Source organism: Thamnophis elegans, chromosome 6, assembly GCF_009769535.1.
Source record: "Thamnophis elegans isolate rThaEle1 chromosome 6, rThaEle1.pri, whole genome shotgun sequence".
Lineage (NCBI taxonomy): Eukaryota > Metazoa > Chordata > Lepidosauria > Squamata > Colubridae > Thamnophis > Thamnophis elegans.
In genome coordinates this window covers 60,421,756-60,443,699 of record NC_045546.1, presented here as the reverse complement: position 1 = coordinate 60,443,699, position 21,944 = coordinate 60,421,756, and the positions used below count along the sequence as shown (strand labels likewise).

Here is a 21,944-nt window from a genome sequence, read left to right as displayed (position 1 = left end):
GCACTCTGTTTCCAGTGAAGCTGCGATATTATAGGATTTACCAGTATGTTAAGTTTACATTGAACGTAGTTTGTTTCTTTGAATATGTGAGTTTTATCATTTTTATTGGATAGAATCTACATTGTATTGTCTGGAATTTTTTAATATATGAAACTGATGAATCTACCTACAAGATAGAGTAAGAGAATAAACTGAGACATTCAGAATCTCATAGGTACCTTTACAGCAAATTGGATTTAAAATTGACTTTCCTGAGCACAGAGTTCTTTTGTAAGATACTTGAAATTTATAAGTGGAATTTTATCCACTTCCACCAAGAATTGGTGGAAGAACTCCCATTGATTTTAACACAGTGCTTGTGGCTATAACAAACTAATAAGTTTGGTACACAGTCTAGAATAAGTCTTAAATTTGAATAGAAAAAGCATAGCTGTAATTCTGCGAGGACTGCTAAATCAAGCCTAATGTAACTCAGTGAACCTCTAATACGTATGTGGTGGATTATAGTAATGGTAGATTATTCTCATATTAAGCTCTCTTAAGGTACTTTGAAATCTTTTCAGTTCTGTCCTGTCCTGTCAGTATCTTAATTTTGCACAACATATTTTAAACTATGCTTCTGGTACCGATTGTTTGGATGGACTTATGTTGATAGAAATGTGAAATCAGGGGGTGTGTTTTCTATTTAGTGCATAATCAGACATGGCCTAGTTACATTTTATGTCTGTTTTTTATATAGCTATAACTAGTCTTAGTGCAATGTATGCTAGCATATATGCATTAATTGGTTTTCTGTTTTCCTATATTACACTTGAGTTGTGTACTACAAAAATCTTTTGTCAGAATTGAATACATCAGTACTGTATGACTAAAGTTGTAGGGATATTAAAACATGTTCCATTTCAGAAAATGAACGATTTTGAAATGGGTTGTGACAGTTTTAATAATTCCTTACATTGATGAGGTATATATTGTGTTTTTATTTTTTAATAATTGAAAGGAAAATTGGGCAAATGCAAACACTGTTATGCCAAAGTATTTCTGCCATATCTGGACCCAAGAATGAAATATCACTGAAATTTATGAATTGCTTTTAATGCAATTATATTTAAAAAAATCTGGAATAAGTTGCCATCCTATTTTTTCATATATTTATAAAACAAAGTACTAGCAAGTTTTCTATTTAAACATGCAAACCACATTGATCTAAGACCAAGTTAAAATACTATGTATATTTGCATAGAAGTATATCATTAAAATCAATGGCAGTTGCTTATAATATTGTACAGGATGTACTGTAAAAGCAAGATTATAGTATCTTTTGGTTTACTTGATTTCCTTCTCTATGCTTTTCATAAATATAGGTGATAGAGCAAACCCACAAAACTTCAAGTGACTCTGTCATTAATTCACTTTTAGCTTGCTCACATTCAGTGTATTTGAATATTTCTTAATGAAGAATCCATAATTTTTTGAAAATAAAAATTAAAGTTTTAAAATAAGTTTCTTGAAATACTTTTACAAAAGCAATTATTTTATAATAATACTCAGAATGAAAAGGAAGGATGAGATAGAGATACTAGGGGGGAAAGGTATAGAAGATTTTCACTTTATTTAACTGAAAGAAAATTAGTTTTCCAAACTAATTTACCTTTAAAAAAGGATCATCTTGGATTCACCCAAGAACAAATGTGGAAGGAGATTCTAATATTTGAGGACAAGAGATATCTTAAATTAGGGTCATGTTACTTTTAGGTAAATGTGTTAATTATCTTAAATATTCATTTGAAAACACAAAGATATACCAAACATAATTGGGGAAATAAATTGTGTCAGGTGATTATCATGGTATTTATAATCTATAATAGCAATTGTTCTTTTGTCTTGGAGCTGGGCAGTTAAAAATGTAGCAAATTTTGTTTCAAAAAAGTAACATTAAATTAGAATTATTTGAAGAATTAAAAGCACTTCACTGGTAATAGGAAATACATTGGATAGCAATATTTTAAAACCTGTTGTTGAAAGAGTGTAATGTGCTTGAAGTGCCTTGATAAAAATTATTTTTATATATGATTTTTAAGCATAACACTTCATAATAATGAATAATTTGTTTTCTTTCGTATTTTTCTCTTTGAAGTGCTTTTCAAATTCATATGATTGGTTCATATGATATGAGTTTAGATGTAAAACTCTGGAGTCCATGTAGTCTTAGTGTTTTCTTTAAAAAAAAACTCTTTTAAAAAATAGCATGTCTCCGTTATTTATACACTCTATCAGTTTGATTTTTTTCATACTGTATTTATCTGTTTTCTCCTATTGCAGTTGTGTATACGCATTCAGTTTTTGCAATTACCATTTCTCTAGTTGAGACCAGTGAGACCAGTGGGACTCAGGCTAATTGAGACGTGGATCCAAAACACCACTAGCTGAAAGTAAGTTTTTTAATGATATATATTAAATTTGGATTGTGGCACTGTTTAAATTAGACCATTGTTTTGGTAATGGAACAACATCAAACCCATTAATATTTTTCCTTTTTCCGCTCTCTGCACTTGAATAAATTTTATTGCTTTGGGCAAAGAATTCTTTATAATTTCAGATCTGCATGAAATAATTGTAACTACTTAGTAAATAGTTTCCTAGTACAGGTAATCCTCAACCTAATCCCAGACTTACAACCACAGTTGGGTCCAAAATTTATGTTGCTAAGTGAAAAATTTGTTAAGTGAGCTTTGCCCCATTTTACAACCTACGTGCCATAATTATTAAGTGAATCACTGCAGATGTTAAGTTAGTAATACAGTTGTTAAGTGATCTGGCTTCCTTATTGATTTTGCTTGTCAGAAGGTTGCAAAAGGTGATCATATGACTGCAGGCCACTGCAACTATCATAAATATAAATTCGCTGCCAAGCATCTGAATTCTGATCACGTGACCTCGGGGATTATCATAGCATTTATACAATGGTTGTAAGTGTGAAAAATGATCAGAAGTCACTTTTTTCAATGCTGTTGTAACTTTGAACAGTTACTAAACAAATTGTTGTAAGTTGAGGACTACCTGTATTTCTAAAATTATGAAGTACTTCTTATATGCAGATCTGAATTTATGAAGAATTGAAGTTATATATGTTAGTAATTGCCTATCTTTAACAATAATCCTATTCTTACATGTGTTACACACTTTGTTCTATAACATTTAAAGTCATACTCATGCTGTTTTTATATTTCTTTTATGGTAAATGGCAGCAGATAAAAATTGCTGAACTTCACTTTATAATCTTGTGTTTTGTCTGTACATTTATTTTGCAATTATCTACATTGTGATCCATTGTTATATAAATGTAAATAATTTCATATTGTCTGTGTTCTACAGGAGCTTGCACCTAGATTTTAAAATAAATGTCCACATTTTGGTTGCATTATTTTATCATTGTAAGGGTAACAGTGGTGCTACTGGTGTATGTAGGGTAGTGCAAAATGTTCTCTCCTCTTCTGCCATGGCCTTTCTTTCAGCTTTTGACTTCTGTACCACTTTTTATAAGTGATATAGAATTTTTTGGCATAATAAATTATTTTTAATCCAATATTTTATTTGCTGTAAACCAGACTTACGTTTTTACCATTTTACCCATTATCTAACAATACTGGGAGTGGCCTGTGTTTAAAAAGTTAAAATCTTTCCAAATAAATAGCTCCTATAAGGGTGGGAAAATTGAGAGATTTTTTTTTTTTAAATTATTCTGCGATTACTTGAGTAGTTATTATTATTAGATTTATATCCTATCTTGGCAAAGATTTGTCTGCATGAGTAATGTTTACTTGACTTTTTTATTAGCAATTTTTTTAAGAGGTTCACACATTGTACTAAATTATTATTTACCTTAAAATTTGTTTCTAGGACATGTGGCTATTTTTGTACATAGTGGTATTACTAAAATACAGACTATAATCATAGGGTTCCTAGAATATGCTAAGCCAGGAGTCGGCAATCCCATAGCTCCAGAACCGCGTGTAGCTCTTTGATCCCTCTCCTGTGGCTCCCTGCTGACCTGGTTGCACAACCTGCTCTCCACCCCAAGAAGGTGCGAACCTCTCCCCAGAGCCGCGTGGCTGAAGCGCCCCTAGTGTTTTCTCCGCACTTCCCTTGACCAGCTGCTTTTTGTGATTCCGCTTCCTTTGGTGGCAGCTCAGCGCCAATTGGGGCCGCCTTTGTGTCGGCTCAGGAAGGAGGGGAATGGGGAGGAGCAACTGCCACTGGATCCAGGGAGGGAAGAGCTCCGGCTCTCTTGCAAGGCTGGCTACACACCTGAGCGTGCAGTGGCAGCAACAGGAGCTGCCGCTGTGATCCCAGCCCAGGAGGGTATCCCACTTGTGTGAGCTCATGAGAGATATGAGAGACAAATGAGAAAATGGTGAAGAGAATGAGAGGAAAGGCAGAAAAATGAGAGATAAAGGGGAGAGAGAAATGAGACAGCTGGAGGGAGAGAATGAGAGGGAAAAGAGGGAAACAAATGAGAGAGAAGGGAGAGAGAAAGAAGAGGGGGAAATGGGAAAAAGAAAAACAGAAATGGGAGGGAAAGAGAGACCCATTTCTCACAGAAAATACCGGGAGCCACAAAACCTAGGTAGGAATGGCGGTGTGTGTGTGATGTGACTGGGTGGGAGTGACATTGAGTGTTTAAGGTTGCAGGCAAAATAGAACAAATTGCCATTGCTCTATTGTTACAGGTAGTAGGAGTAGTCCTTGATTAGAACCATTAGTTTAGTTACTGTTACAAGTTATTGTGGAACTGGGGGGGGGAAGGTGACATATGACCATTCTTCACACTTATGGCCATTGTAGCATCCCCATGGTTACATGATTAAAATTAAGACGCTTGGCAACTGGTATATATTTATGACAGTTTCTGTGTCATGTGATCATATGATCATCTTTTGTGACCTGACAAACAAAATTAATGGGGAATCCAGATTCACTTAACAGTGTTACTAACATGTTACTAACTTAAAAACTGCAATGATTCACTGAACAATTCTGGCAACAAGAGTTATAAAATGGGGGAAAATTCACTCAACTCTCTTGCATATCAACAGAAATTTTGGGCTCAATTGTGATCATAAGTCAAGGATTACTTGTATAGACAATTGGTAAAAAAGTCTGGTAATATCATTGATGTTATATTTATCTTTCAAATCTGTAGAGGGTTTTTGTTTCCTGTGGTTACAAGTCTTCTTTCAGTCTACTCAAGATATTTTGGTCAAATTTCATGCAACATTTAATTAATTTTATCTGCCTTTAATAATCTAGGTACTGATTTGTGTTTAGATTTTTTTCAGATATTTACATGCCTTGTTAACTTTATCGTTAGCTGTCTATGATATATGTGTTGCCTCTGTTAAACAGATTAGTGGTCTAAATCAGGGATCCCGAACCTCCAGGCCACTACCAGACCATGGCGTATTCGGAACGGGGCTCTGCAAGTGGTGGACCGATGTATACGCTCGCATACACAGCTTGGCTTTTGCAAGTAGTGGGCCAGCGCACAGAAAACTCAACTTGCGCAAGTCGAGCTGCGTGCCCACCGGTCCACTGCTCATGCAAGTTAAGCTGCAGATGAGTGTCAGTCCACCACTGGTCTAAGTTGTAACATTTCCACTACTGATTTAGATGGTGTTATATTTTGTTCTTATTCTGGAAATGGTTAAAAAAAACTTGGATATAATTTTGGGCCAAGTACTCCTGGTCTGCAAGTGACTTGCCCTGAAAATAGGATTGCACTAATCAAATATAAAGAGTTATGAGTCACTTTGATTCATATGCACATATTTTTGTTTCATTTTGTGATAACATGCTCTAGATACCAGTGAATGCTATACTAGTGCTCTATATTTCAATTCTGATAGAAGTTTTAAAAATATTTTCGACAAATCATACAGGCAGAAAATGTTACTGAATTACCATTCAGTTTTAAAACTACATTATATTTCCTGTTTCTTCCAGGAGCTCTAATAGCTCTCCTTCTATAAGATTTCCCCCATAACAACTCTGTAAAGTGTATGTTTGGCCCATTGTTGTATAGTGAGCTTTCACAGCAGAGGATAAATTTGAACTTGGGAATTCTGATTATACTACCGCACTTTAAACACTATTCCATGTAATTTATTAATTGTTCCTACTCTCCAGTTTATAATTTTAATATGATGGTTCATTTGTTTTCTCCCTTACTGATACTTGTCTATTGGAATGTTATTACATTGGAATTGATTGTGTCATTTACTTTAGAGAATTATTCAGATTGAAAGATCTTTCATAATTTTGTACTCGCATAGTGCTACATTATCTTCCAAACTGGTTTGTCCATTTGTTTAGAGTATGGCATATCGAAACTGGTAATCAGGCCCAATTCCAGAACTTGTTTTGTCAGTAATCTTACGTTCCATTATGAGAAAATTAATTTATTTTTAGTTAGAGGTCAACCTTGAAAAAAAATGGAATATTTTCCATTATATTTCTTGAAATTTTTGAGATGTAATATTGTGACTGTGTTGGAAATATTTTTAGCTTTTGTCTGAAAAGCTTTTTATATGAAAAATGGAGATGTCTTTATTGTTTGGCATCATAGTGAGCTGCTTTTCTTCCATATGGGAGGAAGAGTAGTAGTGATGGCTGAGAATTTTCTGACTTGAATTTGAATCTTATGGAGGCTGCCTGTAATTCATGTGAAATAGTGCCATTTGTTATGAAAAAAATTCTACTTTTTATGCATAATGTGGAAAATTTGAATATTTAAAAATTAAATGTTTAAAATAAATAAAAATATTGAAAGATTAATAAGAGAATAAGAGAATCATGCATCCACTCTGAATGACAATATGTTTTCTTAAGTTGCCAGCATAAATTAATGTAAGGCTTATTTGAATGTTTAATATTTTTGTCACTTTAGTACAAGGAATGCTCATTGCCTATTGATCTATTTCTGTAACATTCTCAGGAAAAAGCAAAAATATACTGGCATTTCCTAAAGCATTCTGAAAGCACAATGTAAAGTATGCTGAATTGTGAGTTGATCCTAAGTCAAATGTTTCGTACTTGGTTTCTTATTTCTTATTTAGAAATAAACTGTTGTCTCTCATATTCTTTTAATACTTTTTAACATTTTGTTATTTAATAATATTGTTTTATATGACATTTTTATTTTATCAATACTGGATATTTTTTTAATAAAACAACATTAAGTAATTTCAATAAAAATGTTCAAAAGCACTAAATATAGATAGTAATGCCAAGGTAATACCTATTTGCTAATTTACTATTGACAGTGACATTTAATTATGCTTCCAAAATACCCACTATTTAATACAATATTTGTAACAACTACAACAATTACACAGATGACAAATCAGAAAACAAGATTCAAATATGGGATCAGTTTTAATCTTTGATCAGTTTTAATAATTGTATAATTATACTGCTGCAAGAAAAGCAAATGTTATGCTTATAATTTTAGATGTGTATTTTCTTATAGCTGGTACTATAAATGCATTTAACAAATAAGGAAAAACTCATCTTTTGGCAATTGAGAATAGATAAAAAATGAATTTATTTCATCTTGTTGCAAATTTAATTGGTTCCTTGATATCTTGAAATATTAAATCAATTCACAGCAATTAACTTTTCTTGAACATTTTATTTATAGATAGGTATGCATTTATAGATAGGTATGCAGAAAAAATAGTTTTGCCATTAATATTGTGAAACGCTTGTTTGTTTATATCTCTTAAAACCATACAAATTGTAGCTTCTATTTTTAAATCTACAAAACTTGCAATATGTATAGTAGTATTTCTACTTTATCATAAGTTTTGATTCAAAACCAGATTAAATATACAATATGCTATTTCAGTGCCATTAAAAATCATCAATTTCTGGTACTATAATGTGTAACATATTATGGTTTTTACTTGTTTAATGTAATTCGTGAAAAACAAAATTCTAAAACAAGTGTTTCATCCTTATTTATTGTTTTTAAATCTATTGGTATTTTTTAAAAAAATTGGTAAATCTTTGTGACTAAGAGTTTCACAGTGGCAAAAAATTGAAAATACAAAATAGATAATTCTTTCCCAGTTTCTATTAATTTAGAATATATGTATTCATACAAGTGACCCTTGGTTAACGAAAGAGATTGGAATGGGAATTTGTGTTGTTAAACAGCACAGATGTAAAATGCACTGTCACATGAGTGCATCACTTAGTGATGGCAATCCCAAAGTCTCCATTGCCGACATTAACTAAAACTCACCTGATCATTAGGCAGAGAACCACTCAGATCCAAGTCATTGATGGCTTGTTCCTTCCCAGCTCTGAACCTTGGTAAGGTAAGGAACTACCTTCTCTTCAATTCTCCCCACTGATTGTCTCTCCCTGCCCACCCCCCTTTGCCATTTGGCCACCATGCACTCTGCCACTTCTTTTGCAGCTGACCTTTGCTGTCTTCATCTTTCTGCTGCTGACAAGGTATGCCTGATCTGGCCCTTCACAAGGCAGTTGCTGGCTGCACCAGGCTATTTTACTGATGCTGCATCCATCCTTGTTGAAATGGTGTGTGGCCTTTTCACAAGGCTTTGGAAGGTTTCAGAACCTTGTGAGAAAGCTGCAAGTGGCTGTGCTTTGTCCAAATCAAATGCAGCTTCAAGAAGAAGGCTTGATGTGGCCAGCAACTCCCTTGCAAAAGGTTAGGCTGGGCATGCCTTGTCAGCAGCAAGAGAAAGAACATAACAGAGGCTGGCTGTGGATGCCAGACGTAGTGGAGTGTGGGACAGTCAAAAAAGCAAAAATGAGGAACAGATAAAAGGGGTGAGAGGAGTTAGAGTCTCCTTATGGTCATGAGTGCAGGCTTGCAAACATTTGAATTTTGAACATGTGGCCACAAGGGTGTTGTAGCAGCTATAACTTTGTGGATCAGACGTAACTATCATTTATTTAAGCACCACCATAACTGAATGCGTGATCATTAGACCTGTAATTGCCTTTAATGAGATCTTTTTTGTGTGGCTTTTATTGTTAGGTGTAGATTACATATAAGAATCCTGCTCTTAAGTTCTGTGCAACTTTTGATATATGTTCTATGTCTTAATATATGAATACTTGCTTACAAAAGGACAGAAAGTATCAGTTCTTTTCTATGATAAATGCAATAATTGTACCAGAGATGTGGGTCAGTTGGCTGCTGTTCAAACATGAGAGATTAATAAAAAGAATGTAAGAATCTTGGTGGATTGGACCAGATCTATACAGTCTAGCATTGTTTCCATATTGGCCATCTGATGCTAGCAAGATACTCACAAAGGGTAACTAAATGTCTGAACTTCAGTTTTTCCAGTTTTAAACTTTTTATGGCCATAACTTATTCTATTCCATGTTGCATCAGTTGAAGTTTTTGAACAGCCTGAACAAATATTTGCTTGAATGCTCTTGCATGTTTTTATAATATACATTATTGTGCATATTTGCTTTAACATAAACAGTTTAGTAATGTTTGAATTGTGAATTGCATAATTGAGAAGAAAAGTTCACAGCATGTGAGTCTGGTGATATAAAAGAAAATATAAAAAGCATGTTAGCCAAAATCAGATTATGGCTGAACCTAGCTGTTGTATTTTGTAACATCTATCATACAGAAGTTCTGATATTATAAAATTAAGAGACAAGAGTCTTCCTGTCCTTTTTATGCTATGAAAACTTTATACAATCACCCTTTCCCATATATTCCTCTCTTTTAAGATATAAAGCTGCAAATATTAGCATTTTTATTACTAAAACTATAGTTGTCCTTTTACACATTTTCAATTTTTTGAGTTTTTGAGAATTCAAAATGAATGGTGTTTAAGGTAAGATAAATTTTAAATTAAGTCAATACAAATTTTATGAATGTAAAAATTAATAGAGTGATTTAGAAATAAGTGAATATAGCAGGCTTGCTCATTTACAGTTGCTGAAATGGAAATTTTTTAAAGTTATAATTGCAGACTTATAAAATTAAACTATACTACAATGTTATAATAACATAACACAATAATGTAATTCAAATATGTTGTAGATATTACAGCAAAGAAATTAATAAGGAGTAATAAGCTTTTCTGTTAAAAGAAAAATTATTATAAAACATTTTTATATACAGTAAATTGGTACAATGTTTTGTAAACTGCATATTTGTGAAGCTGGTTTTAAATTAAGTTTCTTAGACTGCCACTGGAGGGAGCAAACTACTTTAAAGGAAGGCCTTTACTTTTTTGATTAGTAAAAAAGTTCAAATGGCATTTTTTTGTTTTAGTATATTAGATATTATAATTGTGCTAAATTTGCATCTATTTCTAATACAGGTAGCCCTCGACTTACAATGGTTCATTTAGTGACTCTTCAAAGTTACAACAGTACTGAAAAAAGTGACTTTATGACCAGTTTTCATACTTATCACGTGATTGAAATTCAGATGCTTGGCAACTGACTCATATTTATAATGGTTGCAGTGTCTCAGGGTCATGTGATCACATATTATGACCTTCTGACAAGCAAAGTCAATGGGGAAGCCAGATTCACTTAACATCTGTGTTACTAACTTAACAACTGCAGTGATTCACTTAACAGCTGTGGCAAGAAAGGTTGTAAAATGGGAAACATTCACTTAACAAATATTTCGCATAAACATAACCAACATAAATTTTGGAGTCAGTTGTCATAAATTGAGGACCACCTTTATAGTAATATAAAAGTGTTGTTTCAAAGTTACCTAAATAGCAATTTATCTATTTATTAATGTTGGCACAGGAATAATCCCTTAAATATATTTAAAGTTGTAACTTGAAATTTCATTCAGTTAAAGTGTAGAAAAACCTAGATCAAAATAAATTGGTTTAAATAAGGTTTCTACATATGTGATTTCAAGGATACATTGCACTCATTCATGTAACATATCACTGGCCATTGTAGTTCAATTTCTTGTTGCTTCCCTCCATAAACTTGCTTATTTTCCTTTGTATTTCTAGTATTGCTCCTGATTTTAATTAAAATTTAGGATAGTGAAATCTTGAAATGTGTTGTGTTGTGCATTAGTACATAATGAGCAGTGAGAATTGATTCTAGAAAATGCTTTAGCTCTTTATCTTTTTCTCAAAAAGAAAGCAAACTTAAAGTGATTTAAATATAACAATACAATTAATATTAAAGATAAGAACTTTTTGTTCCTATATTGGAATTTTATATATATCATTCATGCATTCTGTTTAAATTTAATGTGAAAACATGGATCCATTTTTAAGTTCTATATCTACATCCTGAGTATACGTAAAATTATAACATTTTAAAGAACTATGAAACTATCAAATTTGATGATTGTAATATCTGTTACATTTTAATTTGCAGTTATATAAAGTCTAAAATTTTGATATTTAAAAAAAAGTGGAAAATGTGTTACTGTGTTACACTGACAATATCATAACCTAAAACTCTATAGATTTCTAAATAACTGGTGAGATGGCAAATAAAACATGTTTTGCACCTGAACTTTTTAACTGGGAACAGTTTCATTTCATCTCATCACATGATAGACAACAGATATCCAGCAAATACTAATTATGTATAAAGTAAAATTTGGAAGAAATTGGTGAGGGTTCCAAGTAATACACCCATAGCAAACAGAACTCCGAGGCAAGTAGGTTCATCAAAAAACAGGTTTATTGGATATATCATATTGGCACAGACTGGTGAAAACAGACTCTAAAGGTTCCAGTGGTTTTTCACCTAATTAAAAGTAAAAGTTTCCCCCCCTTTTTCAAACAGTCATATGGTCGAATCAAGGTAGTGTCTGGTTGTTTGGAACCTTCACTCCTCCTCTCTTCAGCCACCTGTGGTGATGTCCTTGGTTCTCAGGAAACTATTTTGTTTTGGCTACAAAACCCCAACTATCTCTATTTCCCCCTCCCTATCCCTCATCACCTCCAAGATGGCCTCAGTCAGGCCAGTTGACAGATAGTCCTTGACTTACAACCACAATTGAGCCATTTTTTGTTAAATAAGACATTTGTTAAGTGAGTTTTGCCGCATTTTACGATCTTTCTTGCCACAGTTGTTAAGCGAATCACTGCAGTTGATAACCTGGCTGTTCAGTGAATCTGGCTTCCCCAGATTTTGACTTTGCACGTCAGAAAGTCACAAAAGGGGATCACATGACCCCAGGACACTGTAACCGTCATAAGTATGAACCAATTGCCCAGCATCTGAATTTTAATCACATGATCATGGGGATGCTACAAAGGTTATAACTATGAAAAATAGTCGTAAATCACTTTTTCAGTGCTGTTATAACTTTGGTCTCTAACTGAACTGTTATAAGTCGAGGACAACCTGTACACAAAAATTAAAAAGGTACTTAGTGCTAATCATGTGCCAGTAAGTTTTGATGACTTGGCTAATAAACTTTTAAAGGTAACCAACCAATTCAGCTTGCATACTAGTGATGATATAATATTCATGTATACATGGATATAACATGAAGTATCTGTTATTGCTTGTATTGCTGTATTTTGGACCAGCTGTAGTTTTCAGTTGGTCTTCAAGGATAGCCCTCATATAGAGTGCATTGCAGTATTACAGTCACATGCTAACCAGGGCATGAGAGACTGTCTGAAGGCCTCCTGGTGAAGGAAAGGGCAGAACTGGCATACAACCTGTGGAAACGTTGTCCTGGCCATTGCTGCTGCTGGCTCATTGAGCAGAATCTGCAAGTCCAGGAGGAACCACAAATAGTGCACCAGTCTGGAATGGGGAAGTGTGGCCAATCCAGAAAAATATGGATTATGGCATTGAAGCTACTGAAAGATGAAGAAACAACATGTATGTACCACCCCATCCTTCTCCACCAAATGTCATTGACAAGTGTGACTAACTCTGTCACTCTACTGTGTCCCAGTTTGAAATACAATTGATACATTCTGAATAATTTATTTCATAGAAGAACCATTCTGGTTGCCATCTTAGCATCTTCTCCATAACCTTTCCTGCAAAGGGAAGTTTGGAAATGAATGTCTACAGTGGATGGGTCCAACAATGGCTAATTAAAAAAGGGATGCACCATTGCTGCATTCAAGGCTGAAGAGACCACTTCCTCCCTCAAAGTGGGAGTCACATGGATCCACCTTTGAGTCACCTCCTAAATCTATCACAATGCAGAAGGGGTCATGACCCAGCAACAGCTGGCCAAGGTGACAGGTTGGATAACGTCCGCTTTCTTTGGAATCATTAATGCATAAACAAAATTGCAGCTCTAAGATTTTCAAAGTGATTATTCCAGTTAAAATAACAGGATATGAGTTCCTGCTGTAAATAAGCAGTTGAGTTGGCTAATACACTTTTTAAAAGTTGAATGTATTTCAGTGCCTTCTATTTGAAATTCTGTTAAAAATTCACTACTGAATGTTGGTTAATAGTTGGCAACAATTCAGTACTCTATTTGTTGGTATGATTGCCTTGTAGCTGTTAATGTGCTATTGCAAGAGTACATTTACACAATTTATAGGCCATCCATCTTGCCTCAAGCTGACTTCTGAACCAAGGACCAAATGCATGCCAAGGACTTAATTCCAATAAAATAGAGACAGGGCACAGAAGCAAAAAGGGGTTAAATAAAAGCTAAATTTTAACATACATCAATACATCATCTATCATGCTATTCTTTTTCAGGATATTCAAACGTACACAAACCCAGGAAAGGAGTAAGAAATAGTAAGCCAAAGGAATTAACGTAGGAAAAGCAAAATGATATATAGCTACAGCTTATATATCATTCCCTGTATCTCTTTGTACCATTCTATTTTTGCAAATGTATTAAATTTTTATGCCAACCATCTCACTTTGGGCAGATTTTCAGGCTCTGTCAGAAGGCCAGAAGTGTGAGGGGGTTGGATCTCATCTCCAACAGGAGGATATTGCAGAGGACAGGAGCCACAAGTTTCTTCTCCTGGATCCCATCTTAATTTCACCATGACTACCTACACTACCTTTGGTTTTTAAATTTTTTCATTGCTCCTTTTCTGAGGTTCTCCTGAACATTATCCAACCACAAGTTTTGTGTTTTTTCCTTTCTCTGAACTATAAATGAAAGTATATACAAATAATTTCATATATTTGTTTTGTGAGCTGATCCTGTTTCTATATAATCAAATTACCTCAACAAACTGGTCGGTCATTTTATATTCAACATATGTTTATCCATCATCTATTGACCGCTTTTTATTTTATTACATACCCTGTTTAAGGTACCCATTCCCATTATATACTTGTTGGTGAAGTATAGGGAACAGTATGCTGACTTAAAAAGCAGAGATAGAAATCCTATTTGCATAACATAGTGAGCATTTGCTTGGGGTAATACTGGTGTTTAATTATGCTTATGGCATATTGTTAATACAGAGTGCTATGTGTAGTACATATGTGATTAAGGCTGGTAAAATAATTATAGCTTCTCAATATTTCTAAAATGTTTTGTGTGAAAATATGATTGATTAGAATTGTGATGGTTAGTAGTGGTGTAAATATACTGTGTTTCCCTGAAAATAAGACAAGGTCTTATTTTCTTTTCACCCCGGGGGGGGGTACTATCCCGGGGGGGGTATTTTCTGGCAGGGCGGGTGAGAAGCAAGACACATGTCTTACCTTTCCAACTCCATCGCGTTCCTCGCCATTGTGTCCAGGAAAACACGTTAAAAAAAACCTCACAAGTTCAGCCAAACTTCTTGAACTCGCTAGAAGGTTTTTTTTACAAGGTGTTTCCCTGCACAGGCTGGCTGAGAGGCGTGACGGAGTTGCCAGTCTCCAGTAAGCTGTGTGTCTCATGGTGGGGTGCAATTTGGGAGTGGCAGGTGGGGCCGGGGGATGGGGCATCCGGGCCACCTGTCTTACTGGACACTGACAGCTCTGTTGCATCTCTCAGCTAGTCTGTGCAGGGAAACACCTTGTATGGTAAAGAAAAACCTCTTACGAGTATGAGCAATTAACTTCTCAAACTTGCGAAAAGTTTTTCTTTACTGTGCAAGGTATTTCCCTACACAGACTGGCCGAGAGACGCGACAGAGCTGCCAGTCTCTGGTAAGCCGCATGTCTCGCGGCCCAACACCTACGAACCCTGTTCCAATGGCAACAGCATCCTGGCTGCTTCCCTTCCTTGCAGTTTCTTTAGCGAGAGGGTTGGCAGGTGGTGCAGCGCCGAGTGATGCGCTCCAGCTTCCTCTTTGTGCATTTTGTGGTGGCCAGGCAGTTGCGAAGCCATTTCCTCTCCATTTTGATGCACTCCTGGTCTTCCATGTTAATGGAAGACACAGGTGGGCTTTGCACATCCAGCACCGTCTAAGGCTCCTCTTTGAAACCCTGTGCGGGGTGGGGCAAAGCAAGGCTGTGAGGCTGCAGCATGTAGCTCAGATTGGCACTGGGGAAGCTGGACGTGTTACTCAGGGTGCCACTAGGGTTATAGCTGGTCAGGTTGGTGTAGATAGGAGGTGGCTCCTGAGGAAGGGAGGCACTGTAGCTGCTGCTGGATGACGAAGCTGCTACCGCGGCTCCAATCGAGACATTGTGGGGGGTGGCATGTTGTCCATAAGATTATCGTCCAGTGCCTTGATGAAACTGTCAGTGAAGCCTTCCTGCTCTTTGGTGGCTCCCTGCGGATAGAAGTATTGTCCCAACAGTGATCACGCCGTTGCTGTTCTGAACGATAAGGTGCTCCAACTCCGGGGCAGCTAACTTAAGTGAAGAGCTTGCCACTTTAGCTGATTGTTGCCGGGAAGTAGCCAGCGGTGCTGTTTTCTGGCTGGGGAGGTGATGGGAAAGCTGGGACTTCAAGCTGCGGAATGGCTTGACCAACAGGTTCAAAGCCATGCCCGACTTCAGTGCCTTGTAGTCCTGGCTGTAGCTGAAGAAAAAGGAGTCAGGGTAGAAAAGCTGCTCCATCTTTGTGCACATCAGCTGTGCGCTGGGAGGAGAGGTGGATACTTAGGCTAGGACCATCCAAGATGGCTTGGGGCTCACAGGAAAGGCCTTCTCTGTCTGCCTGCCTGGGGCATGGATCGAGTTCTTCTCCCAACACGAGGAGAGTGCGATCCCGCCTCCCACTTCCACAAATCTGGAAGTGAAAGTGAAATCTTTCACTTCCAGATTTCAGAGCAAGACAGACACGGGGAGGGGGGGAGCTTGTCTTTACGGAGGTTTTTTTATAAAGTGTGGCAGGTGTGGTACAATGGACACTCTTTTTGCCATGGTTTTTTGGGAGGGCTCATTTGGAGTGTGTGTGCTTATTTTAGCCCAATTAGGCTTAGTATCAAGACATGTCCTATTTTCGGGGAAACACTGTATAAATACATACATACATACACATACAGAAAGAGAGAGAGAGGGAGGGAGGCCGATCTGGTGATAAATCTGGTATAGGAAAAATGGCAACTTCTGTTAGAAAAGGAATAAATGGTAAATGTATGGGTTAATTTAAAAAACAGGTCTATGAAATTGAAAGAAAGGACATAACCGATCTGAATGAAGGTGACCTGATTTTAAGTAGAGTCAATGAATATGTAGAGAAAAGTGAAAATATTGGTTTAATTATGAATGAAAACAGTAAATGGTGTGTTAGAATTAATGGTCATCACGACTAAAAAAGTTCCTAGTTTGGTGACAGCTACATGTTAGTTCTGGTGAGCATGATAATAATAAAAAACTAGATAAGAGTTTGAGGAATAATTGTTAAGCTTTCTGAATTAATGTAATCTAGAGCAGAATTACTTTGCTATTCACATAAATGAATGAATCAGAACAAACTAAATAAATGAGTGTGATGATTGGTGAGTATCTGAATAGAAAAGGAGATATATGTTTCAAATCTATGGTTTAACAAAAGTCTAAGCACACAGCAAAGGGATAAAAACTAAAACTAAAACCAATAATATGATTATGATCAAATATTGAAAGAATTAGTGAATGATACAGGAGTAATGAGAGGTTTTTAAATGCGAGATTAACCCTTTTTTCTTAGAGTCAGAAGTAAATAAGAAAAAAATGCTCACTGAAGAAAAAGAAGTGATTAAAAACTAAAGTAACATTGGATAAGTTTAAGTCTTATGAAAAAGTATTAGAATAGAGATTGATTTCCTAGCAGAATGAGTGAAAATGAATGTAAGGGTTTGTGGTTTGTATATATTGAACTGCTGGAAATGGAGTAAAATATATGGTACAATAAGATAATGATCACTGCAAAAATCAGGATGAAAGATACTATGAGTATGGGGAGAAAAGATTATTGAATGAAGTCAAAGAGTATTGAAGGAGTCCAAGAAAATGAGACATTTAATATGTTTGTAGAATAAAAGTGCCAAGTTGAAGAGTGGAATTGTAGTAAATACTATAAATAATCTCCCAAGAAAAAAAAAGTTGGAAAGAAAGTAAAAATGATATGAGAAGGCTAAAATATTGTAAGATTGCAGTTCTAAAGAAAGTTATTGAAGAAATATTAAAATGGTGTTTCTCAAGCTTACTTTTCATTATTGTACTGTATGTATATCTGCTTTATATATAAAAATCCTAAGTTTTATTCAGGTTTTTATGCAACGCAGGGTTAAGATAACCAACATTTTAAAGTTAACTTTTAAGTTAAAAGTTTAAAAGCTATTAACATTTAATTTAACATAACTTTAGCATTTGTAACTTGCAAAAATATGTTATGCAGACATTTTTAAATTATGTATGTATGCAATTTGGTAATTCACTACATCATACTGATGCAATTGCTATTGCTTGTAATCCATTTTTTTTAAAAATCATTAAAACCGTTTGAAAACAAAGATGTACTTTTGCCATTTCAGTTCACAATAAATATCACTTCAAGGCAGTCAGTGGTAGTCAAGTTACTTTTCACCATAATGATTTGAGATCAACAATCAATCAAAAAATTTCCAGTGACAGTCGTTCACTTGTCAGAGTTTGTAGAACTGGTCTTACATTTTGTATTTCTTCCATGAACATAATGCTGTTTGTATGATATCCAAGAAAACCAAACAAGATAAATAAAATACTTAGTAATAAGATTTTATTGGTGGGGTTTGAGTTTTGGAGGGTCACAAATTATTGTAATATTTAAGATGTTTTTCATCCCTACCCAAGGAACCAGTTTTTGTTCCCATGGGGGTATTATTGCCCTCATGACAATTTGTATGTTAAGATGGTTGCAAACATTCCACCAGAAATGAGACTTTGCAAGCGACATGGCACCAGCTGTGTCAGTATGATGAAGCTTGTGGCGGTGCTGCTGTTCATCACACAATTCCACAACAAGCCTTGTAGAGTCCTTTTCTAAAAGGCTGCGTTGCACCAAGTCTCACAAAGACTCATTTCTAGCAGAGTTTGGGGGAGAAAAAGACTTCTGCGTGCAGCCAAAATTTCGCAAAAGGCAAGAAGATGAAATGCCAAACTTAAACCATACTCACACCTCATGTATGGATTGCCCCCAAGTGGGATGGGGGTGGGGAGGCCATTGGAGGTGCCCAGTGCAGCCCCCGTCTGTTTCAGTTTCGCCTTTGCCAGGGTGGCAGGTGCTTGAAGGGCGCTGTCCTGAAGCCTCCCCACCACTTGGCTTGGGGCGGATGCTGTGCAGTGGGTGGGCAGGTTGGTGGAGTGGAGAACATGAACAGCAGACAGAAAACTCTTTTAAACAGTGTTGCCTGCAATTCTTGTTACTCCCCCTCCATTGTTTCTCTTTCTCTGTCTCACACACAGAGACATTTGATCACTTGAAAGGGACAGCATGTGTGTCCCACAGTCTTCCACAATTGCCTGTCCTTTTCTCAAGAAGAAGCAGGGGGGAGGGGGGGCAATTCCAAAGGGCCACATGACTTTCTGCCTCATTGTAGCAACAACCTAAGCAACACCCGAGCTTCAGGCCTGGTGGAGCGCAAGCAGTGCTCCCCATCTGCTCCATAGGCACAAAGTGAGCTGTGGAACAGTGGGCGCCCCCGGCTGCAAGGTTGTCTGGCGCCATGTGCCTGGCTGCAGCTAAAAAAAGTGCACTGGCAATATCTCCTTGCAGCCGAAGAGACAGAACTCCTAGCCCTCCCTGGATTAGCTGATTAACAGGCCTTGATTAACAGGCCCAGCAGCCATGAGGTGATCGGCGAAAGGCTGCCTCCTGTGCTGGCCATCCCCACCCGCTTCACTACAGGTTATTTTTGGGGTAGAGTGTATATTAGGTCCACCCCAAAAAATCAGGCTAGTTAAATTATTAATTTATATTACAGATACTATTAGTAGTTTCATTTATTTTCTAGAATCTCTGCATACGCATACACACACATATATGATATATGTATGTACACACATATATATACACACGATATAGTTTACTTGGACTTCAGTAAGGCATTTGATAAGGTAAACCATAACCTACTACTAGATAAAGTAGAATAATGTGGGTTAGACAGCTGTGAAGTTCCCAAGAACTGACCTAATTAATTTACGAGCCTTGAGACAAAGTTTAAAAAAAACAATTCATTTATTAGGACTAACATCTTGGCACAGACTTCTGTGCAGCCGAAACTAAATCCCACTTAATGGCGTCTGAACTTTACCCCTGTGTCCCCTCCCCTCTGTTTGACATCATCAATCACATTCACCAACAGGATGTTGGGGCAGGGTTCTGGGCATGCTCATTCATACCCCAGTTACAAGAATATGAGACTTTACTCTAGCCATAAGTATACATGGAATGTTTCTCCCTTGATAGTAGTCATGGAAACGCTTTAGACGTTGATAACAGCATCACCACCAGATGGATTCGTAACTGGCTGACCAACCGCACTCAACGTGCAGTCCTCAATGGAACTGCATCTACATGGAGGGAAGTATGCAGTGGAGTACCCCAAGGCTCTGTTTTAGGCCCAGTACTCTTCAACATCATCAATGATTTGGATGAGGAATAAATGGGAAACTCATCAAATTTGCAGATGACACCCAAGCTGGCAGGAATAGCCAAACACTCCAGAAGATAGGCTTAAGATACAGAAGGATCTTGACAAATTTGAACATTGGGCACTATCTTATAAAATGAAATTCAATGGTGAAAAGAGTAAGGTTCTATATTTAGGCAAGAAAAACAAAATGCACAGGTACAGTATAGATGATACCTTGCTCAATAGTAGTAACTGTGAGAGGGATCTTTGAGTCCTAGTGGACAACCATTTAAATATGAGTCAGCAGTGTGCTGCAACTGCCAAAAAAGCCAACACAGTTCTAGGCTACATAAATAGAGGGATAGAATCAAGATCACGTGAAGTGTTAATACCACTTTATAATGCCTTGGTAAGGCCACACTTGGAATACTGCATTTTCCTGTGCACCGCTTGGAGAGTCCTAGTGACGGGTTAAATCATTCTGGTTGCCCTGGGACTGAGGAATCTTTTTCCTTGGCCACGCCTCCTTGTGTTCTTTGGCGCCAGAATTTTTCCTCAGTCTGCCTGTTCAGAACTTATATTTGTGAGCTCCAGCATAATTTATCTAGCCTTGGACTCTCCTAGTATTTCTCTTCTCTTTTTCCTTAATTTGTTTTGTCTATAATTAACTGTTAATTTGTTTCTTCTTTTTGCTTCATGTCATTTGAATTCTAGAGACTCAGATGAAGGCGTGGTGATGGGGTGTGCTCTGCTTGCTGCACCGCCTTTGGACGGCAGTGGAGAGCTGCCGCTTTTGCTTTAAAGCGTGGCAGGAGCGGCACGGCCGCCAGCGTTTCTTTTTGGTTAGAATTATTGGTTTTTTTAGGATTTTCTCACCGTTTGGAGGGCGTAGCGTGCCGCAGAGGGGTGCACAGCCACTTCAATTCGTGCAGCCACTATCTTCACCTCCACCTTCTCCCTCGCACCAGAGCGGCGGCCAATTGGAAGGACCTAAATTCGCGCCTTTTTTCTCATTGGCATTCCCGCTCAGCCATATTTCTGCAGATAGCCGTAGGGTGGTTAGCTGACCTTGATCAGGTCTCCAGCTGGGTCACTTCCACCCACAGCGTTTACCCAAGCGGTGCTGGCGCCTTGGTCACCTGGTGGTCATACACCGGCACAGGGAGGATTTTTATGTTAATTTTTTGACCTTTATCCACTGATCCTCCCTGATCTATCTGCCTGGTCTTGCAGCCCTGGCTGCTTTTCCACCTTCTCGCCTCCCGTCGAATGGCTGGATTCATTGGACTCATTGCCGAGCCCCAGTTTTACTCCTCTGGACTTTTTTCCACAAACCTTTCCTGCTTCCACAATATCTACGTGTCTTCTGATCCAGCACCAGCCACCAGAGTCTCCTTCATCTCCTGACCTCTACCTGTATTGGCCTATTGTCTGAAGTCTGTGCCATCATGCCATGGAACATCCTGGCCCATCTGACTCCCCTGACGGTAGACCAGGTCCCTCTCAATCTCCTAGCAAGGGAACTTCTGCAGGCAGGGGCAAGGGGGTAAGGAAGGGCAGGGGGGCCAGTCAGGATAGCCATCCCTATAAGGCACCTTCCACGGCGGTGACTAGGGATGCAGAGAGGCGGCAGCAGGCCTCAACAAACAATTTGAGAAAGCCCAACGCCAGGCTGTGAGGGAGTACCCTCAGCCTACCCCTCCTGTTGGGACAGTCATTCGACCGCTCCCAAGGGGGGATCGCCTGTCTGTAATTGATGAGGAGGTGGGCCTCCCAGGTCTCTGGCTGAACCAGGCTCTCCTGCTTTTTCGTGTGTCTCTCAGTCACGGCCTGCCCACGAGGACCCTAACCCCGGGGGGCTTGATGATCCCATCCTTGCCTGGCATGTTCTTCCTCCTCCTTCCAGGGAACCCATTGGTTCGGACTCTGCCATAGCTCAGGAACGTGAGTTATCGGCCCACA

At 37.3% G+C, this 21,944-nt stretch overlaps 1 protein-coding gene and 1 pseudogene across 2 annotated transcripts in view; one reads left to right on the top strand and one right to left on the bottom strand.

Annotated features, from left to right (window-relative positions):
• The window catches only part of USP9X (ubiquitin specific peptidase 9 X-linked), a 192,375-nt gene that overhangs the window by 3,867 nt on the left and 166,564 nt on the right, over positions 1-21,944 (top strand). Inside the window, exon 2 of one of the 2 annotated variants that reach the window (XM_032219596.1) lies at positions 2,365-2,432. The gene's annotated coding sequence lies outside the window, so the exon portion shown is untranslated. Of the gene's footprint in view, positions 1-2,322; positions 2,433-21,944 lie in introns of both variants that reach the window. The other variant, XM_032219595.1, reaches the window with a different exon arrangement.
• On the bottom strand, positions 15,039-17,660 carry LOC116510156 (annotated as a pseudogene).